Source organism: Phalaenopsis equestris, unplaced genomic scaffold, assembly GCF_001263595.1.
Source record: "Phalaenopsis equestris unplaced genomic scaffold, ASM126359v1 Scaffold000858, whole genome shotgun sequence".
Taxonomy (NCBI): Eukaryota; Viridiplantae; Streptophyta; class Magnoliopsida; order Asparagales; family Orchidaceae; genus Phalaenopsis; species Phalaenopsis equestris.
Genome location: NW_018165298.1, coordinates 35890 through 49837, shown reverse-complemented (window position 1 = coordinate 49837; position 13948 = coordinate 35890). Strand labels below are relative to the sequence as shown.

Here is a 13948-nt window from a genome sequence, read left to right as displayed (position 1 = left end):
CCTGCTTAGACTGGATAACGAGGCCTCCGGTATATCGGAAGCCCTTGCTCTATCCTGATGATGAAGGGCACGGCCTCCCCTGCCGCGTCCTCTACCAACACGCTCCATGTGAGACGACGGATGCGCATCCCTTTCATACCCGCCACCGCGGCCCCCAAGTCTCCCACCGACCGCGGCCACCAAATCGCCCACCGTCGGGACGAGACCGCTTCCAGACTACCCACAGAGCGACGAGTCGTTTGAGCGCATAAATCGTGGGAGAGGAGATGGCAGAGTGGGAGGTGGCGTACCGTTATATCTCATATTTTTATACTCATGCATTTTATATTTAAAAACTATTAATAATGAAATTAATGTATAAAATAAAAAAAAAATTTATGTTTCAGAGTCATCCTCTTTGATCAAGAAAAAAAATATTATCTCAGGAGTATTTATGTATCAGTACTTCAATTATGAGATGTCACGTAGCCAATGGTCCCATCGTGATATTTACGGGATACTTTATCATTGAAGTAATGATGCATCAATACTTCTGTGAGTTAATATTTTTTCTGATCAAAGGAGTGTGAGGAATAATTCGGTGGTGGAGGATGTGGTTTTCGGTGTCTACACAGTACTTTCATCGTCCCAATAGACGTGGTTCCCGACGTCGTCTGTAGGGACGACGAAGATACTACGTTGGCGCTGGGACCTATTGAGAGCTCAATGATTCCGATTGTGAGCAAGCTGCAAGACATCTTCGCCCAGCTGGGGAACTCGTTGACGATCGGCCTGCCGCGGTTGGCGGTGGTGGGGAGCCAGAGCAGCGACAAGTGAAGCGTATTGGTGCTATTCGACCGCGACTTCTTGCCGCAAGGCTCTGATATTTGCACGTGACGCCCGCTGGTGCTGCAACTGGTGCATTTTCCACGCAAGTCGATTGCGCCAGCAGGTGAGATGGAGGAGTGGGCAGAGTTCTTGCACATTTCCGGGAAGAGGTTCTACGACTTGTGGGAAATCCGACGTGAGATTCAGGTGATGAGACGCAACACTTTGCTTTACTGGCTTGCATATCATTCACGCCTATTTTATTTATTTATTTTGTTGTATTGGGAATGTTCTCGAACCTCACAGGCCGCTTGTTTTGCTGCATTGGCTGTGTTCTTAGTTATATTCTTTCATGCATTTTGAAATTTAAAGTGAAAGAAAGGAAATTTCTGCAGAAATTGTGCTTCATAGGTATGTTCCTCTGGTGGGTTTTGAAGGATTTTGTTGCAGATTTCCCAAGCCATAAGTTTCAATGCAGCAATGAGAAGTTTCCCCAGCAAGTGAAACATGTTTTTCGTGATTGTAATTGCTTTTGTGCCTAATTCATCAAATTTGTGCTTGTTGTCCTTTCGGCAACTGTTTATAATTCCATGACTCGTGCATTTTATGAGTCATGCACTTTATGTTGAGCCAAGAATCCAATATATTTAGTTACACTAATTGTTGTCCGTGGCTCGAGCACTTTATGGCTTTCGTTTATATTTCCATTTTATCATTTTTTTTTTTAATGAGATCCTTGCATTGATGTTTATATAATTTGTAATACAAGTTTACTTCTATGAACGTTGTGTTACAATTTTGAGTTTTTGTGATGTTGAATGGTTATTTTTTATCAGTTTGATTTTGAACTTTTTATATATCTTATATACATTGCTATCTGCGATTTTTTTTGTAATAACTAACGACATGTCCACATGTTTAAGTGAATCATACAAAAAGAGAGTCACATAATATTTTTATCACGTAGTTGTGAAAATAATTTTTAATTACTAGCTTAATAAATTCATTCTTAGAGTCATCATGGTTTTGTTCTTTATGCTTTTATGATTTTAGACTAATTCTAATAAAGTTAAGAAAATTTTAAGTCTGTTTATTTAAACCATAGAAAATCTTTTTGATGACATGCTTCGAGAACCAGATGATTTTGTTGTCAAGAGAAAAAGAATAAGGGAAACACTCAGGGTTATGTGGCAGGTCTACAAGGTTTCACTTCAATCTGATTGTAATTTTTCAAAAATCATTACTCGGCTCTATTATTTTAACTATAAGATCCGATATTGATTGTGTCTATTATTTTAACTATAAGATCCTAATTTTTCGCTCAGTCGAATCTGATGGCTGATTTTGAGCTAAGCTTTGATTAAATTGAACCGAGTCGAAATTTGCTTAGAATATAAATACTATGTATAATTATATTTATGAATCTATACACACATATGTTGAGCCAAGAATTTGTTTTATAAGAACAAAAATTAATTGAATCATTAATATAGATTGCTTAATATTATATTTTTTTGCTTTATTTTGATCCCACACATTCAAGGAACAGCCAATCGAGACGAACATTATGGAGAATGGTTATTCTCTTGATTCGGACTCAACCGGCTTGCCCAAAATCCAGGGTCTTTCTTCTTCGTTATACTCAGCATCGAACGATCACAATTCACCCTTCACAGCTTCGCCGAAGATCCAAAGACCGAGAAGATGAACCCACTCTGGGGAATAGTTGTCTTCCTTATACCCCGGCTCTAATGCCAATGGACATGTTTCTTATCCTCCAATGGATGCTTATGGGCTTTTTTGAAGCAACAAATAAACTTGTTATGTTCTTGAAGATGAGCTCTTATGGCTGATTTTTCGTGTCACACCCACTTTGAAATTGGAATTTATGATGAATATTTTTTTAATGCTATTTTATATGCCAAGAAGTATGGCTAAGGGGTCATTGTATATGACATGAGGTCCACAGTGCTTTTTTTTTTTTTTTTTTTTTTTTTTTTTTTTTACACATAATAGAATTGTAAATTGAGATACTAGAAAATATGAACATCTGCTGAAATTTTCATTGTCATCAAATAAAAAATTTTACTGGCTATCTAATGTCAAAATAATATATATTAAAATGACTAATGTTTTGAAAGTTTTCTATTGTGAAGGAAGTTATTGTTCTCTTTTGCAAAATCTGATAGCGATAGATTTAATATTGAATTTATAGCCTATGCTCTCTGTAAGTTGACAAAAAAAACGTTTATATTTATTTCGCATGAAATGATAACTGAAATCATTATTAGTATTTAAGTGCACTCAAATGAAATAAGATTTATATTTTTTTTTTTTGGCATATAATTTCCACTTAGTATGAGAACATTGATGCTCATCCATCATGATTTAATTTTTCTAAGTGTTGTGGCAACTTAAATACAAGCAAACTTGCTGCTTGAGGATCTTCAGTTTAAAAAAGGAAGATTTTCATGAATACCATTCAATTCTTATATATTTACATATCTAACACCAAATTTTAAATGTTAATTTTTTCACGCATCCCACTTCATCGCGTGTTTATTTGTTGTTTACATTAAATACAAAGAAATGGTAATAAAATTTTGATTCACGAACCAGAAATGATTTAAACATTAACAAAATGATTCAACAGTTAATAACCTAGTAATGTTCATTTATTTTTTAAATCATTTTTAACCTGATATTAATGACATAGAAAACAAAATTTAATTTACAAATGTGTATTACATCTAAAAATGAGTTTAACAGTTGCCTGAGTCATTAGAACTTCAAATCTGCTCAGAACCAGGTGAAAAGTTCGTCTTTAAGTTACCAAGGGCATGATGCTAACATGGATGCCATTCCTCCCAATGAAGGAGAGCCGGGAGATGAGAACAGCAATTTCAGCATTTGATTGGATTCTCCAGCATATGTGTCCTGGCAGTCATGGCTTCAGGGATTTAAACATTCTGAGCAGAGACTTCAATACTGCTAGAAACAGCCCTTGAATAAGAAAACATTGGATAAGTTATCATAAGCTTTGGTCGCATGAATTGCCATGGATCCTTCTACATCTGCTTATATGTAATGAGAATACTCATAAAGTTCTTTACCTTAGAGTATAAAATAAAAATAAAAATATATATATATATACCTTTTCAAACAAACTGCAAAGATTCCTTCCGGTTCGCTTCTGCGGAGATATCAGATTTCTCAGAAAGCTTCATGGAAGCATTCTTTCTTGCGGAGATAACAGATATTTACTTCAATATAGCTTTTGTAGGGCGCGTGCTTGTTCGCGCCTCATATGGCTCTCCTGTGCTTGCGCAGTCACATATAATCTGATTCTTATATGCTTACATAATGCATATCATTCACATACTCTTACATATTTAATACTTCAAAGGGATGCTATGAATGTAAATATACATCAAGGCTTTTGGATGATTCTATGCTTTAGAAACCTGAAATTTCTATAGCTGGTTGTATAAGAAATAGATAACCTGATTATTCAATTGTTTTGAGAAAACCCAATATTTGACGATCATGTATTAATCTTTCCTGAAAACTTGAAACTGTTACATATTGGATGCAATGATGAATATAGACTCTTAATATTCTCCTTCCTTCCACAACTTCATATGTATATTTTAACAGCAGTACCCAGCATTTAGAGGAAGGAAAGTTTACTTGAGAATTTTATATTTCAGCATACATTTGTTGTGTTAATGAGATCTTTTTCTCCTCCCTTCACTTGGTTGATTTACAAATTTTCTTCCGTTTGCTGTGCTTGATACAATGTTAATATAGTTTATTTCATTTAACAATTGTAGAGAAACTTTAAGATATTATAAAGGAAATCTTTTTTTAGGGAGGTGAAGTAAATATGCTATTTTATGGTGTTGCCCCTCAGATCCTAATATTTTTTTATTCCTTCATGACACATACATTTGTTATGCGCTTCCCATACTTTTGAAGAGAAACTGGTATGAAGGTATGTGTATCCGAGGTGGGGTCAAAAATCATGTTTGTAAAAGCTACAACTAAATTAGTTTTACTTCTAAATTAAGCATACAGAGGTTGGAATACATTGTTTAGCTTAACCATTCGTAAATATGAATGATTTATGTGGGTATAGTATTGAAATTGATTTGCAATTATTCAAGGATTTATCAAGCACAAAGAAATTTACAAAGATACTACCTGATTCCTACGAATTTACAGATTTAATACGGACTTTGATTTGAAGAGTACACTGTTGTTTGGCTTTCAGATGACTTAGCGGCGTGACCCTTTTGATATTTTGGTTGATCTGTGATTACATGCCCTTAGAGAGTTTGTCAGATTTACTAATTTAAGATTTGAGGACTTGCATAAATCATGTGAAAAAACTTATTAGAACTAGTAGATATAGTGCTTAGTCTAATACTTGCTTCGATGCTATTTCTTTGAAGAGCTGATGCAAGAGCTCACAAGAATCAAAACTATATCAGACAAGGTGAAAACTTTGTGGATATTTTTGCCAAATCTTTGTAAATGTATGCAAGGAATAATTTGGATGTCTGGTTTCTTTTATGGTGGTTGTTATTGACACCTTATCTATGTTTTGCAGTAGTATTTTTAATAGTGGATATCATCTTATTAAAAGAGATTTGATCCCTCAGGCTCCGCTTATTAAAAGAGATGAAAAAATGATGGTTATTTAAAGGCAAAACAAAACAGTTGGGACATATTTCGTGCATTATGTTCAAATAATGCTTGAATGATATTGGAGGAAAACTATATTCTTATTCAAAATTTAAGAGAATCATAGAATAAGTTCATGCTAAAAATATGATAATTGTTGTGCATGAAGTGGTCTAAATTTTTACTTTTCTCTTTCTTAAAATAACAAAAAATTGTGCATATGCGTACATGACCGCATGAACCGTGGTTAAATTCGAACTTGTCCCACTCCTATGCATAAGCATAAGGTGCTAAATTCGAACTTGTCCCACTCCTATGCATTAGACAGTGCAAAACTACATGACTGCACGAACCGTGGTTATTTGAATTTAGATATAAATATATATAATATATTATTATACAAACAATATATATAATTTTTTTATCTCTAACTAAAATGAGCCAAACATTATCAAACAAAGGGTTGTTCTACAACAAACAACACAAACTCACACTCAAGCTCGATCCATAGGTGGAGGTCTGCTAGGTGATCCGGGAGTGGAGGGAAGCATCTAAATGGGTTGTGGGTTGTTGGGACAGCAAAAGGAGGGGCTGAAATTGTGTTGGCAGCGAAGTGGAGGGCTGGAACAGTGAGGAGCAGCAAAGGAGAAGACAGTAAGAGTGTTGTCCGGTGCAGGGGCAGCAAGCGGTGACTACAATCACAGCATGATAGGTTTCAATTCAAGCGAAAACAAATCAGAATGATGGTTGGACAGCAGTAAATCAACAAGTTTGTTGTTTTTTTGATGGCGACAATGAAGATCGGCGACTAGGAGTGATGCAAGAAGGTTGGGGAAGGGATGTAAACGAGGCTAGTTTGAGCAAGCTCAACATGTATTCATGTATGCCTTGTTTATATTTTTTTGGTTCGGAATTGATTTGTGTTGAAATGGTTCGCAAACAAACCGTTCATGCTCAACGAAAAAAATTTTCATGTTCATTTTTAACTCATGTTCTGCTCGTACTGGCTCCTTTAAATTAAATTTTAAAATAGCATAAGATGCTAAATTCAAACCTGTACCATTCATATGCATTAGAAGGTACAAAACTGCATGACCGCACGAGCCGTGGCTATTTAAATTTAGATATAAATATATATAATATATTATTATATAAATAATATATAAAATTTTTTATCTCCAACTAAAATGAACCGAACACTATCAAACAAAGGGTTGTTCTACAACAAACACAATATAAACTCACACTCGAGCTCGATCCATGGGTGGAGGTCTGCTAGGTAATCCACAAGCGAAGGGAAGCCTCTGAAATGGGTTGTGGGTTGTTGGGACAGCAAAAGGAGGGGCTGGAATTGTGTTGGCAGCAAAATGGAGGCCTGGAACAGTGAGGAGCAGCAAAGGGGAAGACAGCAAGAGTGTTGTCCGGTGCAAGGGCAGCAAGCGGTGACTGCAGTCACAGCATGATAGGTTGCAATTCAGGCGAAAACAAATCAGAATGATGGTTGGATAACAGTAAATCAACAAGTTTGTTGTTTTGACGGCGACAATGAGGATCGACGGCTAGGAGTGAGGCAGGAAGGTTGGGGAAGGGTGGGGGTTGCTGCACGGGATGCCATGGAGGCAGGGAAGAGATGGATGCAGCTGAAAATGAGGAAATTGTAGGAGAAAAATCTAGCATTTAGATTCATGCAAAGATGAAAGACACTTAACAATGCTTCCAACCGCATGAAAATTTTATAAGAGAACTCTGCAGGTGTCTTCAAACCATGTTCAAATCAACTAGCGGCAATATTGCATGCATCATTTATGTTGAGTGATAATGCTCTTAGGCAACATTTAGCATAAACCAACCAAAAATAGATAAAACGAGGCATACATCAAATCACATAATGAAGAAGTTTGGAATATCTAGGCATAGATTTAACTATATAAAAAAATATTAATTAAATTGGCCACAAAAAGTAGTGGCTTTCAGACATTTTTTACTAAAAACCCTCCTACTTTGAAGATAAATAATCAAATTTTAAATCTAAAGATTCGTGCAGCAAGATACTAATCCTAATTTTCTTGCTTCAGCATGAATCCGTGGGATCCTAATTTCTTTCTTTAACATGAATCCAAAGGATTTTAAATTCCTTCCTTGCAATTAATCAATAGGATCCAACACTTCAGCTCAATATGGTGAATAAATATATTTATTCCTTGCAACTAATCAAATGTAGGATTTAACAAATCCTAAAAATCCAGATTTCGTAAATCCTTAGGTGTTTAAATCTTGAAAATTGTGTGGGGCATGACAAATGTTTAATTCAGTTAAATCATGTGAAATTGTGTAACTTATTTTAGAATTTAAGTATGTCAGTTGAAATATGAATTTAATATTACATATTAGTCATGTTATTACTAAGTATAGTTAAATAATTATTTAATTTCTATCAGTTAAAATTTTTATTTCTACTTATGTTGATAAATAATTAACTATTTACTTAATTGATTAATCATTAATAAGAATTTATTAAACTAACTATTTGCGAAGAAATATTCCTATTCATTAATTAATCATTGATTAGTTATTTATTCAAATAATTAATACTTAATTAAATTTAATATGTAATTTAATTACTATTATGAAATAATTACACAAAGATTTATATAATTACAGTTAATTTGTTAATACATTTATAAATATTAAAATTCAATTAAATTATCTAAAATTAACTTAATTAAAATTATATTAAATTCTAAAAAATATCCTGCTCGCAAACCTCACCTACCACGTTTCACCCATCTCAAGTTTAAAAACCTCGTGGTATGGTAGAACTGGAGCTAGCTAGGAAAACAATGACCGGATTGTGACATACAAAGATCTCTGAAACTCTCATATGACTGCCCTTTCCACTCCGCGCCTACCCCACAAGCCCTCATTTTCCTTTTCCTTCCTCCCATCTCGCTTTGTGTGCTTCCGCACCGCTAATTCCGATAACTACATCTTCCAATGGAATTTACTAAATTCGTGATTTAAGGAAAATCCAAGGAGAAATAGGATTTTAAGATGATAAAGGCTGCTACCAACCAAAAATTTGTGTTCATTGTTCTCTATTGCAAATGTATTGTTAACATATAGAGGATAGTGATTCCTGTGAAGTATATAAATGCTTAATGAATAAAGTATGATCTCATCGACTTTGTTAGCATCATGTGGCTTATCATCTCTGTCCATCCACAACTTTGCATACCTATTAAAACTGAGAGCTGCAGGGTCAAAGCTGAACAACAAATTGCTTAAGCTTAAAAGCAATGCATTTAAAGAAAGAAAATTATTAATATTGTTGTCAAGAAAAACCTCCACTGGCAAGTACTTTGAATTACTATCACTGCCAGCATTAATGCAACGTAGTGAATCATGCATATGATTATAATTGTATTTTGTTTTGAAGTAACATGCAATAGATATTTCAGTTTTCTCTGGTTCATCAAGATGAAACCTGTTGAAGAAAACAATTGACTAGAGAGAGCTCGATAGAATGAAAATTTGTAACATTTTTGTAGGAGCCAAAATTCAACAAAAAAATCATAAAAGAAAATAACATACATCAACTCGTTAGCAAACTGTGATGTAATCCTAGTGATTTTATAGCGTCTATACACATTTAATAAATGAGTTCTTTCCACACAGACTCCTTTCAACGTCGTTTGTATCTGAAAGTTTCAAAGAAGTCATACATCTTACCTTAAGTAAATAACTAAGATAAAGCCAAAATATTTTGCATATGACTTGATATCAGCAAAAAAAAGAAAAAAACATGTGCAATTGGATAAAAAAAGAGAGCATATGACTCAAATATGAAAGAAGAATGTCTCAAATCAAAACAGAAGCAAATATCTGAAGCGTTGCTTTTCAGATAAACTTGTAGGAACCGATCTTACAGTCAAAAAGTCATACACAAAGCTTTATATGTAAAACCGATCACCAACTCTCATATGTTATTCTTCTCTAAGGCTTTATCTCTACATTCCTATCTTATTTTCTAGATAAAGTCCCCAATAATATGCCGAAATTGATAAATTATTTTGGCTTATATGAATCCTCTTACGAGATGTTAAAAACTATTTAAATGAAATAACATGAGAAATAGGATACAATAAATGTTAAATATATTTTATGGTTCCCATCTTAAAAGTTTCTTGGCTTTAATGTGACATGTAAAACCACATATAAAGTTCTGAGATACGCATCTGTGAAAATAATCTAATTTAGTAAGTAGCGTTCTAACAAAACCACTATGACTTAAAAGAGATCTTTATAAATCAGATAATTACATTGCAATGCACTGAAATCCCATTTTGATGGTTAGCCTTTCTAAGATGTGTCCACACTGCGTGAAACATTGCATGACTTATGATTGAATGACTTATGATGGCATGCACTGAAATCCCAGTTTGATGGTATTTACACATTCAAGCTCCCAAATAGTTCATTATATCGCGAAAGGCATGCATGAAACATTGCATGACTTATGATTAGATCAATAAGAGTCGTCTTTTTTCATAGCAAGCCTAATAAATTTCAAAATAAAAAAAAAATCACCATTACCTTCACAATATTTTGTAAGAATGCTCAAAAGCTTCACACCATGACCAGCCTGTAGAAAGAAGTAATACAGAAGATATTACATTAACGCTGTTCGAACAATATAGAAGCATATGTTTACATTTATGCGATCAAATATGTAAGAGGCTGCACAACAAGTAAAATCTAGAGTAACAAAATGTCAATACCAGTTCTTTCAATGGAAAATGAAGTTATAACAATGATAGTAAGTAGGAATGTACAGTTGAGTAAACTTATATATGTATAAGAGAAAAGCTGCCCACTATGTTCTGGATTCTAACAAAATCATCTTGGAAAGGCAATAAAATACCACCAAAAAGTCATTTCATACCACAAGAACAAAATAAATATCCTACAAGGTTTTGGCAAAAAAAGAACATACAATTTAGCAAAATACGTGCATCATCTGAGTTTTGTTTCAAGGTCCAAAAAATGATGGCCAAAGACCATGGAGCTTAGCACTCGTGCTTCAACTGTAGTCAGATTAGGTTGAACTTCAATACCAAAGTTTTTTGCAAACATATCATTGTTAACTATTTTTCTTGACCAGCCGCAAAAGCAATCAAGATTTCACCATAACAAATTGTAGGAACAACCCATTAAACTAAAATGCAAAGACAAAATAAAGCTCTACAGCAGATTTAAAATCACAAGATGTAACCTCCAGAATGCTCCTCCCTTGTAGTTGGATGCTTACAATTTGAATTTAATATTTCATTTACTTGTCTAGCGTTAACTTCTTAACATATCTCTGTCCATCCACAACTTTGCATACCTATTTAAAATGAGAGCTGCAGGGTCAAAGCTGAACAACAAATTGCTTAAGCTTAAAAGCAATGCATTTGAAGAAAGAAAATTATTAATATTGTTGTCAAGAAAATCCTCCATTGTCAAGTACTTTGGATTGCTATCACTGTCGGTTTTAATGCAACGTAGTGAATCATACATAAGATTATAATTGTATTTAGTTTTGAAGTAACGTGCAATAGATATTTCAGTTTTCACTGGTTCATCAAGATGAAACCTGTTGAAGAAAACAATTGACTAGAGAGAGCTCGATAGAATGAAAATTTGTAACATTTTTGTACTACAAAAAAATCATAAAAGAAAACAACATACATCAACTTGTTAGCAAACTGTGATGTAATCCTAGTGATTTTATAGCGTCTACACACATTTAATAAATGAGTTGTTTCCACAGACTCCTTTCTTCGTCGTTTGTATCTGAAAGTTTCAAAGGAGTCGTACAACTTACCTAAAGTAAATAACTAAGATAAAGCCAAAATATTTTGCATAGGAACATTATTCACATATGACTTGATATTAGGAAGAAGAGAAAAAACATGTGCAATTTGGATTAAAAAAAGAGCATATGACTCAAATATGAAAGAAGAATGTTTCAAATCAAAACAGAAGCAAATATCAGAAGACGTTGCTTTTAGGAACCGGTCTTACAGTAAAAAAGTCAGACACAAATTTAAAAGATTTATTAGCCTAAAGAAAGATGTTGCAGAATATCTACAAAACCAAAGCAATGGTCACACATATCAGACAAAATGAATTTAGCGCATTTCAGACAAACCAAGCATTTAGAAGATATAGCTTAAATAAATCCTAAATGGAAAAAATAATAATAATCATTACCAACATTAAAGGACAAACCCATTTGGTTGGCCTAAAACTTTGGAAAAACCCATCCAACATTCTAAACCCTCACCAACATCATTCGACCCAAATTAAGGTGGAAAAAGTGATCTTGAAATTGTAACGTAACTGTAAGAAGAAAACCAGACAGTTTAATTATTTTATAAAATGCATCAAAAGAAACATAAAAAATAGCTGGAATTGTTTTAATACTTTTTGGAGGAAGGCTTCCTGAGGACAATATCCAAAGCAGTCATGATATCATGAGGGCATTCCCTCTGCCCCCCATTCAAAAATTGTTGAAGAGCATACAAATCAAATGATTTTGCAAAACTAAAATGTCTTGTCCCGGTTATAAAAAGGTACAAGATATTTGGTATGATTTTAACTAAATTCATTTAAACTCATTTCTTATGTTTGGTATTTTATCATAATTTAATTTTCTTGTGTATTAAACCCGTTAAATTCACCTAAAAATAAGAGGGTGTACGACTACATGTAGGATTTAAGTTATACATTTTTTAGTAAACCCGAAAATCTAGATTTATGAAATCCAAATGTATTAAATCCAAAATAAATTTGGTTCAATTAAGATTAAACTCATTCAAATCTAAATATTATTCAAACCGGAATAAATTTGGTTCACTTAAGATTAAATTCATTTGATGTGTTCGGCATATCTCTATTTGAAATAATTTTTTTCCAAGCTATATCCATTTAATAAATCCAAATTTAACAAGCTGAACAAACAAAAATTATATCTATCTTTTTTGACATATGACATTTTGTGGACATAAGTTAAATCCATATTTAAATCCCGTTAAAACTTAAAAGTACCTCACCAAACACTCCAGATTTACCTCAAAAAAATTATCGAAGAAGAGAAATTCGAATTTAAGAAATTGTCGGATTTACTTCACATTTTTTTCGACTCTCGATGAATATCATTTGAAAAAAATATATTATATTTTCAAAAGATTGAAGCATATTACTATAATTTTCAGAAATATTATAAGGCATGATTGTTCTTGGACATCAACGTAGACTTCTCTTCAAGCTCATGAACCAATTAATGTCTCTTCTATCATAATTTCAGTCATTCTTCAATTTATATTGTCAAACAGAATGAGAACTGGTGAATTCTTGCAGTGCCGGACAATATTAGAAGAACAATGACAGGTGCACATGTATCGGTGGTTGTGATCCCTGACACAGGTGAATGCATGCACACACACACGTGTTCTTGGAATGACTGGCGTGAGTGCGTGCACATGTAGCGGTGGCCATGTGCGGGCTTGCAGCAATTGGCATACACATGTACATAGTGACGAGAGCCCACATCAACGTGCACAAACACGTGCACGCGAGTGATCACTACAGTTAGTCATTTTTTTAATAATTGAAAACTTGTATTTTATGTTAAGAAATAGTTCTTAATCACCGAAAAACTTGTCGAAATTTTATCCTCTTATAGGTTATAGTTCTTTCTCATAAAAGAGGCTAACACCATCATATCTCGACAGAAGATAATTTGTCCTTTTAGGCTTCAGTACAACTCAACCAAAAGTAGTCATTGCGTTCTCCATGAGTGAGCATCATTTTCTTGAAATCTAACATCAAAAGAGTCTAAACCAAATTCTATACAAGATGATGTTCATAATAAATCTCATTGAACATTGGGAATCAATGATACCATAACAACAATGACAACTAACAACACACAAAAGTGATGTCTTGTGAGTTTTCTTAACCCCCCCAACCACCCCAGGATTTAATTTGTTTTTTTCCAAATGATTTAAAAGCCCTATATAATGTATCACTCTAGTATCAAGTTTTCTTATCAGTAAGTAAATAGTCTATGCCTCAACACTCGTAAATCTTTTATACCTATCATAATTTCCAATGTCTACTTTGGTTCAACTAAGGAATTTCAATTTACTTCTCTCGTCTTTTACATCCCTCCTCCATCTAATTTTATTCTCTCGTCTTATCAGTAAGTAAATAGCCTATGCCTTAAGCTAATATTTTCTTAATTACTTTTGCCATATTATATTATATCATATTGCGTGATCAATTTTTTTCATTGACTCACCTTATCGCCTTTGCAAAACGTTACATATATGTATACGTGATGGTTCTAATTTTCATCTTAATTTTTGAGTTTTCTTTTGACCATTACACTTTTGAGGATATTTTTGTC

The 13948-nt window shown here is 33.5% G+C and overlaps 1 protein-coding gene across 16 annotated transcripts in view; it reads right to left on the bottom strand.

Annotated features, from left to right (window-relative positions):
- Nucleotides 1–3510: 3510 nt before the first annotated feature.
- The window catches only part of LOC110031888 (protein transport protein sec23-1-like), a 42131-nt gene continuing 31693 nt past the window's right edge, over nt 3511–13948 (bottom strand). For 12 of the 16 annotated variants that reach the window (XR_002294788.1, XR_002294789.1, XR_002294780.1 and 9 more), the window contains 3 exons: nt 10087–10135; nt 3962–4123; nt 3511–3881 (listed from right to left, as the gene is read on the bottom strand). The gene's annotated coding sequence lies outside the window, so the exon portion shown is untranslated. Of the gene's footprint in view, nt 3882–3961; nt 4129–10086; nt 10136–10486; nt 10574–10765; nt 10880–13948 lie in introns of those variants that run through there. The other 4 variants (XR_002294779.1, XR_002294793.1, XR_002294783.1 and 1 more) reach the window with 4 other exon arrangements.